At 42.2% G+C, this 18,505-nt stretch overlaps 1 long non-coding RNA gene across 2 annotated transcripts in view; it reads right to left on the bottom strand.

Moving 5' to 3' along the window:
• Nucleotides 1-462: 462 nt before the first annotated feature.
• Nucleotides 463-18,505, bottom strand: part of LOC142657016 (uncharacterized) — a 30,357-nt gene continuing 12,314 nt past the window's right edge. The window contains exons 2-3 of one of the 2 annotated variants that reach the window (XR_012849787.1): nt 958-1,101; nt 463-605 (exon numbers count right to left, since the gene is read on the bottom strand). This is a non-coding gene — a long non-coding RNA (uncharacterized LOC142657016). Of the gene's footprint in view, nt 606-634; nt 1,102-18,505 lie in introns of those variants that run through there. The other variant, XR_012849786.1, reaches the window with a different exon arrangement.

Genomic DNA, 18,505 nt, shown 5'->3' with positions numbered 1-18,505 from the left:
TGTATGGATGTATGTGGACAGTGTATAGTAGTATTATGTGGGCAGTGTATAGTAGTATTATGAGGGCAGTGTATGGTAGTATGTGGGCAATGTATGGATGTATGTGTTCACTGTATGGTAGTATTATGTGCGCAGTGTATGGATGTATGTGGACAGTGTATAGTAGTATTATGTTGGCAGTGTATGGATGTATGTGGGCAGTGTATGGTAGTATTATGTGGGCAATGTATGGATGTATGTGTTCACTGTATGGTAGTATTATGTGGGCATATATAGTGGTATCAGTTAAACATTGTATGGCACTGTAACTTGAAAGTTTTGTGGTAGCATTATTCTCCATTTCCCTTTAAAAAAAAATACAAAAATGGGTTGGGCGTCTACACATATTTTGCCCAGGGGACTTCATAGAGATTGACTGATTAGAAAGTTGCACCCCGCCCTGATTGATGCACATGGAGCAGCTTCATGAGATCCATGATGTCACACATCAGTTATATTGTTACATCTTCTAAAAGTGTCAGTAGGGATTTTTTCATGGAAATGAATGAGAAGTTGTCACAGCTCCTCCCATGATGCTGACATCAGTAATATATTCTTCTCCAGACCTAAGTAAAGGATATCAGAAGAAGAAATGTTTGGTCAATGTCTTGTATTTCTCCAGCCACAGCTGTTTTCTATATGGGGTAGAACCTGCCATCATTTTAATAATGGTCTAATGTTTCTTGAATGGAAACTCCTCCAATTATCTGTTCCGGGGAATTACAGAACATTATCAGTAGTCCAAGTGATGTATAAGGGAAATGCCTTTAGGCGAATGCTGAACGCGTGTCCTGAGATGATCTGGATTGTTATCGCTGGATGGTCATTAGATCGGATCAGGGGAGGGCGTGAAAATATTTTTGGAGGTTTAAACTGAACTCTACGTTCCGAGAGGAACCTCAATGGTCTGTGACTTACTATCTCAATAGTCTCCATAATGTACGTTCCTACTGGTGGCTCAAGGAGGGGGAAGGAACAGATGTGTTAAAGTCTTACGAGGCCTTTGTAGGAATTCTAGTCGTATGTTCCTCCCGTTTTATAGCGTGACGCATCATCCGCCACCTGCAACAAATGGAAATATCCGCGATTAGATACATAGAAACGGGTCAACGCCTGACAACAACACAAACGAGATGAGTCACCGGGAAAACCACTTGAAGCAACATCATCAGCCATCAATCGCAACCACCAGCCCACGCTACTGCTGCGCGAGTCCAGCCAGGCCCTCCGCTTCCCTTCTGTTACATGACGACCCTCATATTCCGGATCCTCCCTCATTGCACCGATCTCTTACCCTTCATACATCAAGACCTTTGGGTTTGCGTCAGTTTTGGTGAGATATCGGCCCATGTGTGGCCGAGATCAGAAAGGTAGGACAGACTTTACAGGCTTTATATTCTGCCATTGGTAATACTAGACGGCTCAAGCACGGACGTCAGGGGCTTCTCCAGGAGCAGAATCCCCGGGAAGAGCATCGGCAACGCTTTGGCCGAGGATTCCTCCAGACCTCCCAACTTTCAAGTATCACAAAGAGGGACAACCGATGCCGAGCGCATAGTAACGCAGTATAATCACCTCTAGCTGCCACCATATAGTATAATGCCCCATAGCTGCCACCATAAAGTATAATGCCCCATAGATGCCCCCATACAGTATTATGCCCCTATAGCTGGCCCCATACAGTATAATGCCCCCTTAGCTGCCATCATATTGTATAATGCCCCCATACAGATTCTCCCATGCAGCATAATACCCACACAAATGCCCCCATACTATATAATGCCCACACAGATGCCCCATGCAGTATAATGCCCAATCAAATCCCCCCATACAGTATAATGCCGCCTTAGAAGCCCCCATACAGTATACGGAGGACGCAAATACAGTTGACAGCGGGACATACCCCAGGTCACCTGGCGTCACTGTCCATATATGGATAGGGGGGATTCCACTCCAGAAGGAGTATTTAATTGTATCTGCGCCCGGTGCCCCCCCTACCTTCTCTCCCAGTTGCGCACAGGGCACATACCCCCCCCCCCTTAGATACGCCCCTGTATTAAGTACTGTAGAGCAAATACTGTATACTGGTATTATTAGGGCACTATATTGTGGTATTAGGTACTATAGAGCGGATAGTGTATGCCGGTATCATTTAAAAACTACTTGGCATTGTTATTCGGGGACTCAGTCATAGCATTATTTGGACTATAGTGGTATATAGTTCTCTATTGTGGCATTATTAGGACGCTATATAGGGGTATTGATAAGGTTCTATAGTGCGGTATTATTTAGGCAGCCTATGGTGGTATTATTTGGGAACTCCATGGTGATATTATTTGGGAACTCCATGGTGATATTATTTGGGAACTCCATGGTGATATTATTTGGGAACTCTATGGTGATATTATTTGGGAACTCCATGGTGGTATTATTTGGGAACTCTATGGTGATATTATTTGGGAACTCTATGGTGATATTATTTGGGAACTCCATGGTGATATTATTTGGGAACTCTATGGTGATATTATTTGGGAACTCCATGGTGGTATTATTTGGGAACTCTATGGTGATATTATTTGGGAACTCTATGGTGATATTATTTGGGAACTCCATGGTGGTATTATTTGAGCACTGTATGGTGATATTATTTGGGAACTCCATGGTGGTATTATTTGGGAACTCTATGGTGATATTATTTGGGAACTCCATGGTGGTATTATTTGAGCACTGTATGGTGATATTATTTGGGAACTCCATGGTGGTATTATTTGGGAACTCTATGGTGATATTATTTGGGAACTCTATGGTAGTATCATTTGGGAACTCCATGGTGGTATTATTTGGGAACTCTATGGTCGTATTATTTGGGAACTCTATGGGTGGTATTTTCTCGCACTGATATTATTTGGGTACTGTAGAGTGGACACTGTATCGTGATATGATTTAAACCCTACAAGGCCCTGTTATATGGGCGCCCTATCGTACTTTTATGCAGGTCCATTGATTGGTTCTTTTAATAAATTGTGGCTCTACAATTTCCCACTTTTACATGGATCCAGTGTTTTTTGTGTAACATTTTGCCCACGAGCCTCCACAGAACTAGTTTCGTCCTCGGTTCCAACTTGTTTCATGGTGAAATCCCTTTTCGTTTTGTACATGAATTGTTAAAGGGTTTCTCCACCATCCACATGACTCAAGGTAAACCTCATGGTCTTCTCCAGATGTAGTAGAGCTGAGTTTGTCACATGGCACAGCTCATTATCTGCACTTTTCCCTAGGGCTGCAGGTAAAAGTTCCAATGACTCCAGCTCTTGTGCAGTCAATAACCGCTAAATGATCCCATTGCTATGGGCAACGTTGCTTTTTTAACATTCTACTACTTTCAATAACTGTGTCACTACGTGAACTCTGCACCGACATGAATAATGTATCCAGCCTGGGAAAAGCGTCTGCTCCCGTGTGACCTCGCCCTGAGGTCCTCTGAAGCTTCGTTAAGCCGCGTTCTAATCAGCCTGAAGGAAACGTAAACATCACTGTCGCCATTATGTGCAAATTGGCCTCATAATTTGGCAAGACGAAAAAATAAATAAATGGCGCTTTCCTTTGATGCTGAGCGTGTGTGTTTGGGTGTTGTCTCTCGTCATCCCTTTGATCCTCCATTGTGTATCTAATGTCAACCACCAACGTTATTAGGAAAACCAAGGATCATCTCTCACAAGCCGCGTCTCATCATGGAGGTTTATATATCTCTACACATCAGGGGGGTATGAGATGGGGCCCCTCTGCTCAGGGGCCCCTTATCAGCTTATAAACTCTATATGACATCATGAACCAATGGGCTGGAGGAGGGTCTGCTGACAGTGGATGTAGCATGCTGACTGCCCAGACTAACATGCAAATGAGCCTGCCTAGTATGCTAATGAGTGTCCGTGCTGCTGCCCGCTCTATGTCAATGGTCATCACCGTCCTCCCGTCCAGCTGAAGGGAAAGAGAAAAAGCTTCACCCCGAGGGCGCGTTCACACACAACGGTTTTTTTTTCCACACTCGTTTTGGCTTCTTTTCCAGTTTGTTTTTTTGCCGCTGCGGCCACGAGTTCACTGGAAGTCCATAGGGAAATAGTAAACGCACTACAAACAGCGGTGTTTATTTTTGGGTGTTTTTATTCTTCTGCCTTGCGATTTTTGGGTCATTGGCGTTTATTTGCGATTTCAGCATGGGGTTGGTTTGGCGTTTTTCTCCCTTAGACCTCCACTGTTTTTTTTTCTCTGTGTTGCGGGCTTATTTGTGGTGTTTTTTTTTTTTCCAGAATCATGTTTTGCAAAGAAGATTCTTTGAATCACATAATTTACAACACATTATTTCGAAAAAATCTCCCAGAACCCCCCCCCCCCGCATGCGCCATCACAAAACAAACAAAAAATGTTGCCGTTATTTTCATGCGTTTAAACAAAAAAAATGCTGCAAAAAAAAAAAAAGGGTCAAGGGAGCCTAAACCGGCCTATAGATGTAAAGATTCCACTCCCCGATCTAAGGCCTCGTGCACACGATCGTGCTTTTGTGGCCGCAATTTATCCGCATTTTTGCGGACCCATTCATTTCTATGCCCCCCTGCCCACGACTGTGGTTTACACGGATCCGTGTGTGGGACGCAAATCCGGAAATCAAAAACTCAGGACAAGTCATTTTATGGTCTGGATTTGCGGATTCACCAATATTGTAGTGGATCTGAGTCCGGGGGACGCACAACAAAGTTTTTTTTCAGCCTGACGGACCCCAGCGTATGTTAAATGAGGGACCTATGAGCGCTTCACATTCAGGGACACAAAGCAGATCTGACAGGATTAACATTGTAATTATACGTCTATGGCAGAACAGCGGTGTGAGGACATAGGAAGAGGGGGAGTGTGAATTGCGCAATTTTTCCAAAATATCAAAAGTATTACCCCATGTGTGACCTCACGACCTTGCCACGTTGCCATTAATGGACGGTCACACGGACAGTTGAACAATATTTTGCAGTTGTCAACAATTATATCGACAATGCAAACATTTTTTAAAATCTGTTGTGATCAGTGATCGTCCAGCGAGCGGCGTTACACTTTATGGCGTCTGCTTCCTGCTAAATGCACCTCAAGATCAATGAGCCATAATCCGGCCGGGTACATTTACACAGCGCCACTTATGCAAAACACCAAAAATTGCAGCAAGAAACGCAATTTGACGGCACTGTGTGGATGACCTGCGGGAGGAGCGCCCCTTTAATCATGTGACTTCACCTCTCAGATGTTCTGATGATTTCATGACTGTCTCCTGGTGACGCGTTCCTGCTCAGATAATTATCAGGGACTGGACGATGTATATAATGTCTGATCTACCGCAAAGTAGAGTCCTAAAAATCTCCCATGATGTGACAAAGTGACATCACGAACTCCAGTCAAGGCACCCGAATACTACAACTTAAGGGGTACAGGACAGTGACACTGACACTTGGGGTACAGGATGATGATAAACTGACACTTGGGATCCAGGATAATGATACGCTGACACTTGGGGTACACGACAGTGACACTGAGACTTGGGGTATAGGATAATGATACGCTGACACTTGGGGTACACGACAGTGACACTGAGACTTGGGGTACAGGATAATGATACGCTGACACTTGGGGTACAGGATAATGATACGCTGACACTTGGGGTACACGACAGTGACACTGAGACTTGGGGTACAGGATAATGATACGCTGACACTTGGGGTACACGACAGTGACACTGACACTTGGGGTACAGGATAATGATACGCTGACACTTGGGGTACACGACAGTGACACTGACACTTGGGGTACAGGATAATGATACACTGACACTTGGGGTACAGGATAATGATACACTGACACTTGGGGTACACGACAGTGACACTGAGACTTGGGGTACAGGATAATGATACATTGACACCTGGGGTACAGTATAATGACACTGACACTTGGGGTACAGGATAATGGGACACTGACTCTTGGGGTACAGGACACTGATACTTGGGGTACAGGACACGGACACTTGGGGTACAGGACACGGACACGCTGTATCACCATTATTCTCTATACACATTATCCCGCGTTGTACTATACAACATATTCGGCTCTGCTATACGGTACATGACATTATACATTGTTATATTATGATCCACTATATACACTAGAACTGCTTTAGGGTCATGTTCACATGCCGTTATTAGTCGTCTATATCGTGTGTATGCGCCGGTAAATCCGCTGACCGCATCTATAGGACCCCTTGACCTGCTGTATGCCGTTCTTCTGTCACACGTCGGGCCTGTATACCCCTTATTTTATCTATATTGCCTAGTGTTACTGACGACGTTATTCAATACTGAGGCATCCCACAAAAAAAACGTACAACACGCGGTATTTTTTTTATAATGGAAGCCGATGGGGAACGAGGCTCAAAATTGTCGTCGGTGATTCCTGACCGCTGCCGGATTGTTCGAGTTTCCGGATTATTGGATGCTGGATTCTCTATTATATTATCGCGTTATAATCTACGTGCGCTGGTTAGTCCGGCCGTGTCATTGTAGCGCATCTCGAAGGCAGCGCAGTCCCTCCGTGGCGTCCTAGCCTCACACCGGCTCCCTCTATCCCTGGCGGTTTTTTACCTTCAATGGCAGAAAGCGCAAAAGTAAAACGCAGCCACATTTGTGTTTTTACGTGCGGCGCGGACCCCCATTCTAGGTAAATTGTGCGGTTTGGATGTGATCAGTTCTCGCTGCCCGGTAATCGGTGGATTTCTGCATTGACCTTTACATTGCGCCCCTCCGTGGGACGGAGGTCGGCCACATGGGTGTTCCCCTCCCCCCACGCGCCCAGACAGCCCGGCTGTATACTTGGCAGCTGTTGTGCTGCATGGAAATGTTTAGATGGTTTGGAGAAAACAGAGAATTACAGAAGATTTTATGGCTCCTGTTTCTGCTTAGATCAGGGGAAAAAACAACAAGCGGCGAGCAGAGGAGAGACGAGCGTCGCGATCTTATCCCCGGGCAGACATGACGTCACTACCACATAAAAGAATTGTGACCGCCATGGCAGCCGAGTAGTCGGGAGCAGCCGCTGCTTCACCGGTAAATCCAGGCAGCAGCAATGGAGCCGACACGGGGAGCGATTTCTATTTTTGACTTTAGTGATTGACATTGATGAGCCGCTGATTAATTAAAGGGCCGTTGTCCAGTTTTCTGTAAATTAAAGTCTAATCATTGTAGAATGAAACGTTTTGCAACTTTCTAATCGGCTTTGAGTTTTAATTCCACACCACTTTCAAAATCTTTGCTTGCTGTCAGTGAATGGAATTATTATTCTTTACATCCAGTGACTAAAAACTTGTCCTGACCTAATGCTTCTCACAGCTGGGGGTTTGTTACAATTGTTTTCAGTCTAAATATTCCTCTGTGAGCTAAACAGCGGTTAAGAATGGGGACTGAACTCAGTGAGTCTGTGGGCCGGGTGGAGTAGTATGTCTAGTAAATCTGATCGTCTTTCAGTAAAGAGGTGGGCTCTCCCTGCACTGCTCCTCCCAGCGGGTAAACCCCCTGTCTGCAGTTTGGGGGCTGTGCAGGGACGCACTGCATGCGTTAACTATTTTTGGACAGATTTCCATGGATCCTCCAAGTTCTGTATCCGTTCATTTCCTATTTCCTGAACCTTTTTCAATAACGTCCTCAGCAGCTGGGGTGCAATAAATATGGGCACTACTAAAACTGGCACTGCCATCTGGGCAGCTGTTGAAGGTTGACATAAAGTCATGAGAACTATCAGGACTGAGCTACTGTCTGGTCACTTATAAGTGTCTGGTATTTTATGAGGATGGGCACTAATATGAGGATGGGCACTGTTAGTACCGGCACTACTTGCTGGACACTTACATGTGTCTGATTCATTTATCTTATCCTGCATGGGACTGGATAGATGTCTTCAACATTCTGTACTGAATAATCCCCTAATATATCTTTATAGGGGTCATGGCTCCAAATCCGCTGCATAGTCATAGTTACATGATAAAATTCTACCTTTACCCACCACTAGGGGGAGCTCAGTGCATACTTTTTATACATTGAACTCAATATTAATATATCTTGATCTTCCCCTAGTGGTGACTGCAGGCAGCTGAATGTTATCATGTAACTCTATAGGAGCTCTATATATCTGTATGTAGTAAGCTCCCCCTAGTGGTGACTGCAGGCAGCAGAATATTATCATGTAACTCTATGGGAGCTGTATATATCTGTATGTAGTGAGCTCCCTCTAGTGGTGACTGCAGGCAGCTGAATGTTATCATGTAACTCTATGGGAGCTCTATATATCTGTATGTAGTAAGCTCCCCCTAGTGGTGACTGCAGGCAGCAGAATGTTATCATGTAACTCTATGGGAGCTGTATATATCTGTATGAAGGGAGCTCCCCCTAGTGGTGACTGCAGGCAGCAGAATGTTATCATGTAACTCTATGGGAGCTGTATATATCTGTATGTAGTGAGCTCCCCCTAGTGGTGACTGCAGGCTACAGAATATTATCATGTAACTCTATGGGAGCTGTGTATAGTGTATGTAGTGAGCTCCCCCTAGTGGTGACTGCAGGCTACAGAATGTTATCATGTAGCTCTATGGGAGCTGTATAGATCTGTATGTAGTGAGCTCCCCCTAGTGGTGACTGCAGGCTACAGAATGTTATCATGTAGCTCTATGGGAGCTGTATATATCTGTATGTAATGAGCTCCCTCTTGTGGTGACTGCAGGCAGAGGAATGTTATCATGTAACTCTTTGGGAGCTGTATATATCTGTATGAAGGGAGCTCCCCCTAGTGGTGGCTGCAGGCAGCAGAATGTTATCATGTAACTCTGTCTATGCAGGGGATTTGGAGCTCTGTATCAGAAAAACAAAGCTCTGACCACTATAAAGATATATTAAGAAATTAATCCGCTCAAAAATTTTCACCTAAAAATGACAAGATGGTAAAAGGGGGAGATTCTCTTTAAGACGAGCTCTGAATGGACATGATGGGTTTCAGTTGATTTCGATGTCTCACCTGTAATTTTATATTTTCCACAACTAACATTTATTTATTGTTCCCCAGACAGAATAAACAGGGAATATTCATTTATACTGGGAAATTCCATTCATTCGGCATTTGATAGTTCAGAACGTCTGATAATCTGCCATTGGTTTCCTGCACAGACCTGAAGTGTAACGTGGAAGGTCACAAGACCAGGAGCAGAGACATATTTGATAATCTGGCACCTATCAGGTCCCATTGATGCCGGATTAACGGAATTATTCTCTACATTTCCTCTTTTTTCTACATTATAATAAAAATATCATCACAAGTGTGAACGAGACCTAAACCTGCCGACCCAGCCGTGCAGCCGCCTTTTACTATCAGCTGCGCTCTGATTGGGGGAGGGGGAACCACAAAACACTGTCACCTCTGGGTCTGTGCGCTGCGCACGCTCTCTGCGGTTTTCTGCACAAAATAAAATCTCTCGACCCAAGTGCCCTGTACAATTTCTGAAGGGCAAATGTGCGACACCCCTCTCTGCTATCTAGGCTGCCTAACGATGCAGATTTACCATTCAGGACTCTAAGAAAGCTGAGTGCAAAGCCTGTGGAAGCGGCAGGAGCCGCCACAATGGTTATCGCGCAGCTTTCTTGGGGACAGAGACAATAGATGAGTAGAATTTTTAAGAGGTCAAAGACTTATATTGACACAGGTGCAGGCACCCAGCTTTCCAAGACTCCAGAATGGCAGGTCAGCCTAGTTATGCATTGACATGAAGTCAGAGAATGTTCTACTGTAAGACTTTGCCATCGAGGAGTCTGGGAAAGCTGGGTCAGTACCCTGCGGGGGGGGGGGGGGCTGCATATCACTGCCAGACATTGGATCCATAATGAATGACGGGCACCGGTGGCGCAGGGGGGGCATCCAAGGAAAGAAAATGACTCTGCCCAGGATGCAATACACATTTACTGACGGATCACCAGGATCCACCTAGGGTTGTGTGGCTGGCAGGACATGCTGGGAGTTGTAGTTCCACAGGAGCAGGAGACGCACGGGGCTCGGCACATTCTTCATCGACTCCTTTACTTGGTTTTGTTTATTCTGTCGTTTCCTGCTCTGCAGATCCCGCGGTGACTCAGACACCGAGCCGCACGTTACTGCGTCCTTACACAACACATGCGGGTGACCGCGCTGCACCTGAGGGGGGGGAGGTGATGAGCCGCCATTGTCACCACCGCCGCATGAAGCTGCAGCAATGGGGGGGGGGGGGGGTCCTTGTTTTTATAAAAAGTTATTTTCTGTGCATTAAATCTGAGTCGTTCTATAATCGAGAATTATTAACCGTGCGACAAATGCGACTCGTAGCGATAACGAGGAGGATACAATAATAATAGACATGGCAGCACGGCGCATTGTGTCTCCGATGAATGGCAAAGTGTCGACAGACACACAGAAAAAACAAAGATCCACAGATCCGCACCACAACCAAACATGCACAGATGTAGCCCTCTTTATCTTGACTTTTAACACATTAAATACACAGCGGCAGGAGGCTTTATCTTGACTTTTTCAATGACTTGTTGTGTGATATCACACTGCAGCAAGTTATCAGTCAGGATGAAAATGTCTACATCTGTACACACATTCATACATATACAAACTAACACACACACACACACACACACACACACACACAGAAAACTGCATATAAGATATGAGATAGACATGAAATAGCCAGATAATTATGAGAGATAGACTAGAACCGAACACACACACACACACACACACACACACACACACACACACACACACACACACACACACACACACACACACACACACACACACACACACACACACAGACATTCATATATATATGCAAACACATAAACACATGTATAAAAGACTATACATACACACACACACATTCATATAAACAAAGATGTACACACAAACTAACACAAACACATGTACATATATTTATATACACACTCACACATACACACATAGACACATACACACACTCACATAGACACATACACACACTCACATAGACACATACACACACTCATGCATTCATACCTACTTATACAAACTAACACAAACACGTGCACACGGATATACACAAACACACACACGCACACAAAACTAACAAACACATGCACACGAACATATACATACATACACAAACACCCACATTTATACACAAACACAATATATATATATAAATCTTGGTCTTTTTCTCACAACGATATACAAATTATTCTGCCATCAAAAGTTTCCAAGCACCTGAACTATAAATGGAACTTCTTGCACCCTGGTCCCCCTTCCCACTATCGTACACAGGTCCATTCATAGGCCCCTCACACCCCCTGGTGGACTCCCCCCTAAAAATTGTGCGTCCTTTCTCTTTTAATCACGCTCTTCAATAAAAGCCATTATACACGAGAGCCGCACCTACGCCGGCGCCATTTTGATGCTTGGTCTTGTGTATCATAACAATACCGCAAAGGAAACCTCTTATGTAACCATGAGGCGATAGATGCTGGCGATGGCCCGATCGCAAACCACAGAGCAGTGCCAGCACCTGGTACCCGTCCTCGTGCCCGGTGTCCACCACTATCACCAGGATATTACAGGAGTGTCTGGTCGGGAGGTCAGAGCGGCGCGGTTTTAACAGAACGAACCGCTACAATCTCCATCAGCTACAATGTAACAAAATCGTAACGGAAAAACGAATGTTTTTTTACTAACAAAATTAGCGCAGAACCAAAATAAATTTTAAAAAAAAGGACCGTTCAATGGAGGACGAATAAATCGCCGGAAAAAAAAGCCTCAGTTCTTTATTGCTAAAACAGTGCGGGCGTAAACGAAGCCGAGATCAGAGCTCTCCGTGATCATGTGATGCCTCCAACTCCCAAATTATTATCCCGTCAGGCTCAGCCAGGACTCGTGCTAAAATCGTGAACCATTTGCAGCAGCGACGCCGTACGGACGCATTGTTATCCCTGGTCATGTATTGCGTCTTCCATGGAATATAATGGCATCTACTGCGCCATTCTTTCCAGTAAAAAGAAACAAAAACTTTCATGGTCCGTTCTGGATGTTTATTTTCTATGGGAGACGAAATGTCAAATTGTTGCAAAAATAAAATAAAAAATCTGTTATTTCGTTCCGATTCATTTTATTCCGAAATCGTTATTTAAGCGCAAAGTGAACAGAAGATACAAAATAAACCGTGTACTTACAAAATATGGAGGCGGTCGGACTGTAATGTATCCATAATGGTATCGGTAAAGTCCAAGATACTTATAGAAGAAATTAGAAATAGGGAGGTACGGAGAAGCTCGCGCCTCATATAAGGGATTAGAGAGGAGAGGAAGGTTAGAGCAGCGTTAGTTGGAGTAAAAGTTGTGAGTGAGTGACCTGGATGAGGGGAGACAAAGAGCCAGTGAGAGAAGCGGAAACAACTCTGCGTCCTGCATTGGTTTAGTTTATGAAGAAGTGAATGGGAAGGAACAGCCCCGGCTCCACCAGCGTCCAATCAGCAGCAGCCGCAGGACGTCACTCACTGACAGGCAGCAGCCCCGTCCTCTCCCCATAAACACTTTATTCTTTATAGTTTTAGAATAAGAGACACACCCAGGACTCGGGAGGGGGGCACCGTCTGAGATATTAGCCTCCGGGTGTCTGTGAGGTTGAGCCTCGTGACTCTTTACTATGCACAGGTAAGGTATAAGGTATACAGGTGATCCAGAAGAAAGCATGGAGTGAGGCTGTGCTCCCACGCTAAAGTAAAAACCGCTGTAAATTACGGAGCTCTTTTCAAGGCAAAACAGCTGTTTTTTGGAGCTGTTTTTGGAGCTGTTTTTTGGAGCTGTTTTTGGAGCTGTTTTTCTATTGACACAATAAAAAATGGCTCAAAAAGTGATGTGCTCCTTTTTACGGGGCGTGTTTTTTTTTTTGTTTTTTTTTTACGCGCTGTTATTACAAACGGTTGCATAAAAAAACACCCACGTCTGAACGAAACGCAGTTTTTTTCCATTGAAATCAATGGGCAGATGTTTGGAGGCGTTCAGCTTCCGGCGTTTACGCACTGAAAAACGGCTGAAAACACAGAGTGTGAACATACCCTATCTGTCCCTCCGTCCAGAGAAGGAATAAGTCGTGGGTCTTCTGTAAGGGTGTTGTTGTTCCCACGGGCCGGATACACTGCGCATTTTCTGAAGCAGAATCTCAGGAATTCGCAGGTAAATCCTTCACAGAAATCCGCAGTAAATACTGCATTTTTGCTGCACATATATCTCCGAAAATGCAGCAAAATCACAGTAAAAACAACTTCCGATTTTTACAATTAATTTTGTTCTCCCTTTACAAGTCTATGGGGAAAAACGCAGCAACTCCGCTCAGAATCCGCAGCATAAAGTCGCTCCGCAGCTGAATTTTTGCACGAATTACGTGTGTTTTTACCCACAGCGTGGGGTGAGATTTGTTAAAATCTCATCGACTTTGCTGTTGCTCTAAACTCTGCGGATTTTCTGCACGTTATTCCCTTGCGGATCCGCAGCGTATCTGACAGGTGGGAACCTCCCCTATGGATACCGGAGGGCAGAGACGATCAAGTTCATTATCTGATTTTAGGAGAGTTCTAAATGGAATAACCAGCTCTGATAGATAGATAGAAGGATAGATAGATAGATAGATAGATAGATAGATAGATAGATAGATAGATAGATAGATAGATAGATAGATAGATAGATAGATAGATAGATAGATAGATAGATAGATAGATATGCGATAGATAGATAGATAGATAGATAGATAGATAGATAGATAGATAGATATGCGATAGATAGATAGATATGCGATAGATAGATATGAGATAGATAGATATGAGATAGATAGATAGATAGATAGATATGAGGTAGATAGATAGATAGATAGATAGATAGATAGATAGATAGATAGATAGATAGATATGAGGTAGATAGATAGATAGATAGATAGATAGATATGAGGTAGATAGATAGATAGATAGATAGATATGAGATAGAAAGATATGAGATAGATAGATAGATAGATAGAAAGATATGAGATAGATAGATAGATAGATAGATAGATAGATAGATAGATAGATAGATAGATAGATAGAGCAGCGCTCCCATTTAGCAAAAAAAAAAAAAATGGACTTTTTATTATTCCGTATTCGACCTGTCGTTTTCTTAGGTTTGAGAAAGGTCTATGACCGAAACGTCGCGGATGGAATAAAAGTCAATTTTTTGTATTTATTTTTTGCTTCACCTAATTGGGAGCGCTGTCTTTTTGCTGGATTTGACTCCCAGAGGAACTTCGCCTGATTCCTGCCGCCTGCACAGCACAACCTGCAACACTAAACGCTGCTGCTCTGGACTCTCCTGGGTGTAATGAAGTAGAGGACAAATAGACATGAAATAGTTAGATAGCTAGATAATTATAAGATAGATAAATATTATACAGATAGACCATTTTCAAGATCTCTGCTTGCTGTCAGTAAAGGCTTTTATTTGCATCCAGAAGCTGAAAACCTGTCCTGACCTAGTCCCACTCACACAGATGCACAGCGCAATAATTATTTCAGAGCTCTCTCATGTAACAAGCCCTGCAGCTGTGTCAGCTGGACAGGAGGGGTTTTCAGCCTCTAGATGTAAAGAAGAATGTTACCATTCATTGACAATAAGCAGAGATCTTGAAAATGAAGATAAAATTATATAGAGCGCACAAGCACATAGGGTCAGTTATCAGTCCTGGGTCAGCGCTGGGAAGGTGACCGGGCATCAGACCAGTGATACAAGTTGATACATTTGTGTCTTTTCTGCTCCCTGTGCTGCACAGGTCGTGTCACTCGCTTCGCCTGGCATCAAATATTTTTGCAGCCCCCCCCCCGCCTGAGCACAGCCCTGAGCTAAAACCACATAAGCATCAAGGAAATCCTGGGGATGAGTCACACAGACTTAGGAACCGCACCCAGCAGAGGAGGATACAGGGTGCTACAGCTCTACCCGACAGGCACTTCATGTGCCCGGACAGCCCAGGGTCACCCTGCTGCATGATAGAAGGATTCCCGCCACAATCTCTGAATGTATCCGGGGAACCTTCATCTGTTCCACTAAAATAACTCCACAAAGTTCTGGAAATTAAGAAGGAAATTCACTCCATGCCTTCATTGTGCAGTCCCATCAGCGGTGGCGCAATACAGGGTGCACAGGCTGCAGGAGGTCTAGCCGGCCAATAAGCCCCCCTGTAACATAACAGAGCGGCGCTTTAAAAGAGTTGTCCAATCACAGACAATTGACCTATCCAGTATAGGTGATCAGTATATGATCGGTGGGGGTCCGACAACCAGACCCCGCAGCGATCAGCTGCTCCGGCTGCCTCCGTGCGTGGGCAACCCCTTTAAGTGAGTGGAGTAGAGACAATGAGGCATTATTCTAATTACGCAATGATGTCATTATGCAGATAGGGCTCATATATGCAAATTATTACTTATATATACAGAGTGATGTCATCATCGTATTTGGTGACATCATTGTCTGCTGTGCATGGGTGAAGCAAATCTGGTAAGTTAATTTTGTGCCATTCAAGCCAATCCTCTTTCTAAGTTAATGGTAAATGTTGCATGATCGTCACCTTCCGGCAACATTAACCCTCACTTTCTATTAAAGTGTGGCTGTCCATTGCGCTAAAGTTGCAGTCACGGTGCCAGTGACTTGCACAATGTATTCCTTTCGGTGGGACATTTTTCAAATCTTAGATTTTTAAGGTCACTGTAAAGCTTGTAGTCTGAGAGCCCCAGGAACTCCGCGCCACAGACCTCATATTTCCATTGTACCGTTGCTTTAGGCGTTTCTTCAAATCCTTTACAGAAAGTTCCATTACTGAATGAACATATTTAAAATTATGTATTGTGCCTGTCGGCTGACATAGTAACCGAGGAAACGGGAGGTAATATTTTCCACCTGTCATTTTATGTAAAGTTGAGACGATCGGATCTGTTATACACCGGCATGATCCACCTTAAATTCCAGAAGAAAACTCTGCATACGAGGCGGTCACCAATATTCAGATGTCATGTTTTTACTTCTTCCTTCCGCCTCATAGAGCAGCGCGCAATATATAAGAATGAGTAACTACCACTAACATCTCACTGTATATAGTCCAAAGTCACATAGCAAATATATAATATTAACATAGGAACTGCCTGGAACACAGATTTAATAATCTTTTTATTCTGGGGAAGCTTTTTGCTGTATTTATTATCAGTTCCCCTAAGTAAATATGTACAAGAATATAACTACTATAATATTGCCCCCTATATACAAGAATATAACTACTATAATACTGCCCCCTATATACAAGAATATAACTACTATAATACTGCCCCTATATACAAGAATATAACTACTATAATACTGCTCCCTATATACAAGAATATAACTACTATAATACTGCCCCTATATACAGGAATATAACTACTATAATACTGCCCACTATATACAAGAATATAACTACTATAATACTGCCCCTATATACAAGAATATAACTACTATAATACTGCCCCTATATACAAGAATATAACTACTATATTACTGCCTCCTATATACAAGAATATAACTACTATAATACTACTCCTATATACAAGAATATAACTACTATAATACTGCCTCCTATATACAAGAATATAACTACTATAATACTTCTCCTATATACAAGAATATAACTACTATAATACTGCCCCTATATACAAGAATATAACTACTATAATACTGCTCCCTATATACAAGAATATAACTACTATAATACTGCCCCTATATACAAGAATATAACTACTATAATACTGCCTCCTATATACAAGAATATAACTACTATAATACTGCCCCTATATACAAGAATATAACTACTATAATACTGCTCCTATATACAAGAATATAACTACTATACTACTGCCCCTATATACAAGAATATAACTACTATAATACTGCCTCCTATATACAAGAATATAACTACTATAATACTGCCCCTATATACAAGAATATAACTACTATAATACTGCCCCCTATATACAAGAATATAACTACTATAATACTGCCCCTATATACAAGAATATAACTACTATAATACTGCTCCTATATACAAGAATATAACTACTATAATACTGCCCCTATATACAAGAATATAACTACTATAATACTGCTCCTATATACAAGAATATAACTACTATAATACTGCCTCCTATATACAAGAATATAACTACTATAATACTGCCCCTATATACAAGAATATAACTACTATAATACTGCTCCTATATACAAGAATATAACTACTATAATACTGCCCCTATATACAAGAATATAACTACTATAATACTGCCTCCTATATACAAGAATATAACTACTATAATACTGGCTCTATATACAGGAATATAACTACTATAATACTGCTCCCTATATACAAGAATATAACTACTATAATACTGCTCCCTATATACAAGAATATAACTACTATAATACTGCCCCCTATATACAAGAATATAACTACTATAATACTGCTCCCTATATATACGAATACAACTACTATAATACTGCCCCCTATATACAAGAATATAACTACTATAATACTGCCACCATATACAAGAATATAACTACTATAATACTGCCCCTATATACAAGAATATAACTACTATAATATTGCCTCCTATATACAAGAATATAACTACTATAATACTGGCTCTATATACAGGAATATAACTACTATAATACTGCCACTATATACAAGAATATAACTACTATAATACTGCCTCCTATATACAAGAATATAACTACTATAATACTGCCCCTATATACAAGAATATAACTACTATAATACTGCTCCCTATATACAAGAATATAACTACTATAATACTGCTCCCTATATACAAGAATATAACTACTATAATACTGCTTCCTATATACAAGAATATAACTACTATAATACTGCCCCCTATATACAAGAATATAACTACTATACTACTGCTCCCTATATATACGAATATAACTACTATAATACTGCCCCCTATATACAAGAATATAACTACTATAATACTGCCCCATATATACAGGAATATAACTACTATAATACTGCCTCCTATATACAAGAATATAACTACTATAATACTGCTCCTATATACAAGAATATAACTACTATAATACTGCCACTATATACAAGAATATAACTACTATAATACTGCCCCCTATATACAAGAATATAACTACTATAATACTGCTCCTATATAAAATAATATAACTACTATAATACTGCCCCCTATATACAAGAATATAACTACTATAATACTGCTCCCTAGATACAAGAATATAACTACTATAATACTGCC

The sequence above is a fragment of the Rhinoderma darwinii genome, chromosome 7 (assembly GCF_050947455.1).
Source record: "Rhinoderma darwinii isolate aRhiDar2 chromosome 7, aRhiDar2.hap1, whole genome shotgun sequence".
NCBI classification, from domain to species: Eukaryota; Metazoa; Chordata; class Amphibia; order Anura; family Rhinodermatidae; genus Rhinoderma; species Rhinoderma darwinii.
Note: the sequence above shows the minus strand (reverse complement) of the source record. Positions and strands in the feature narration are given on the sequence as shown.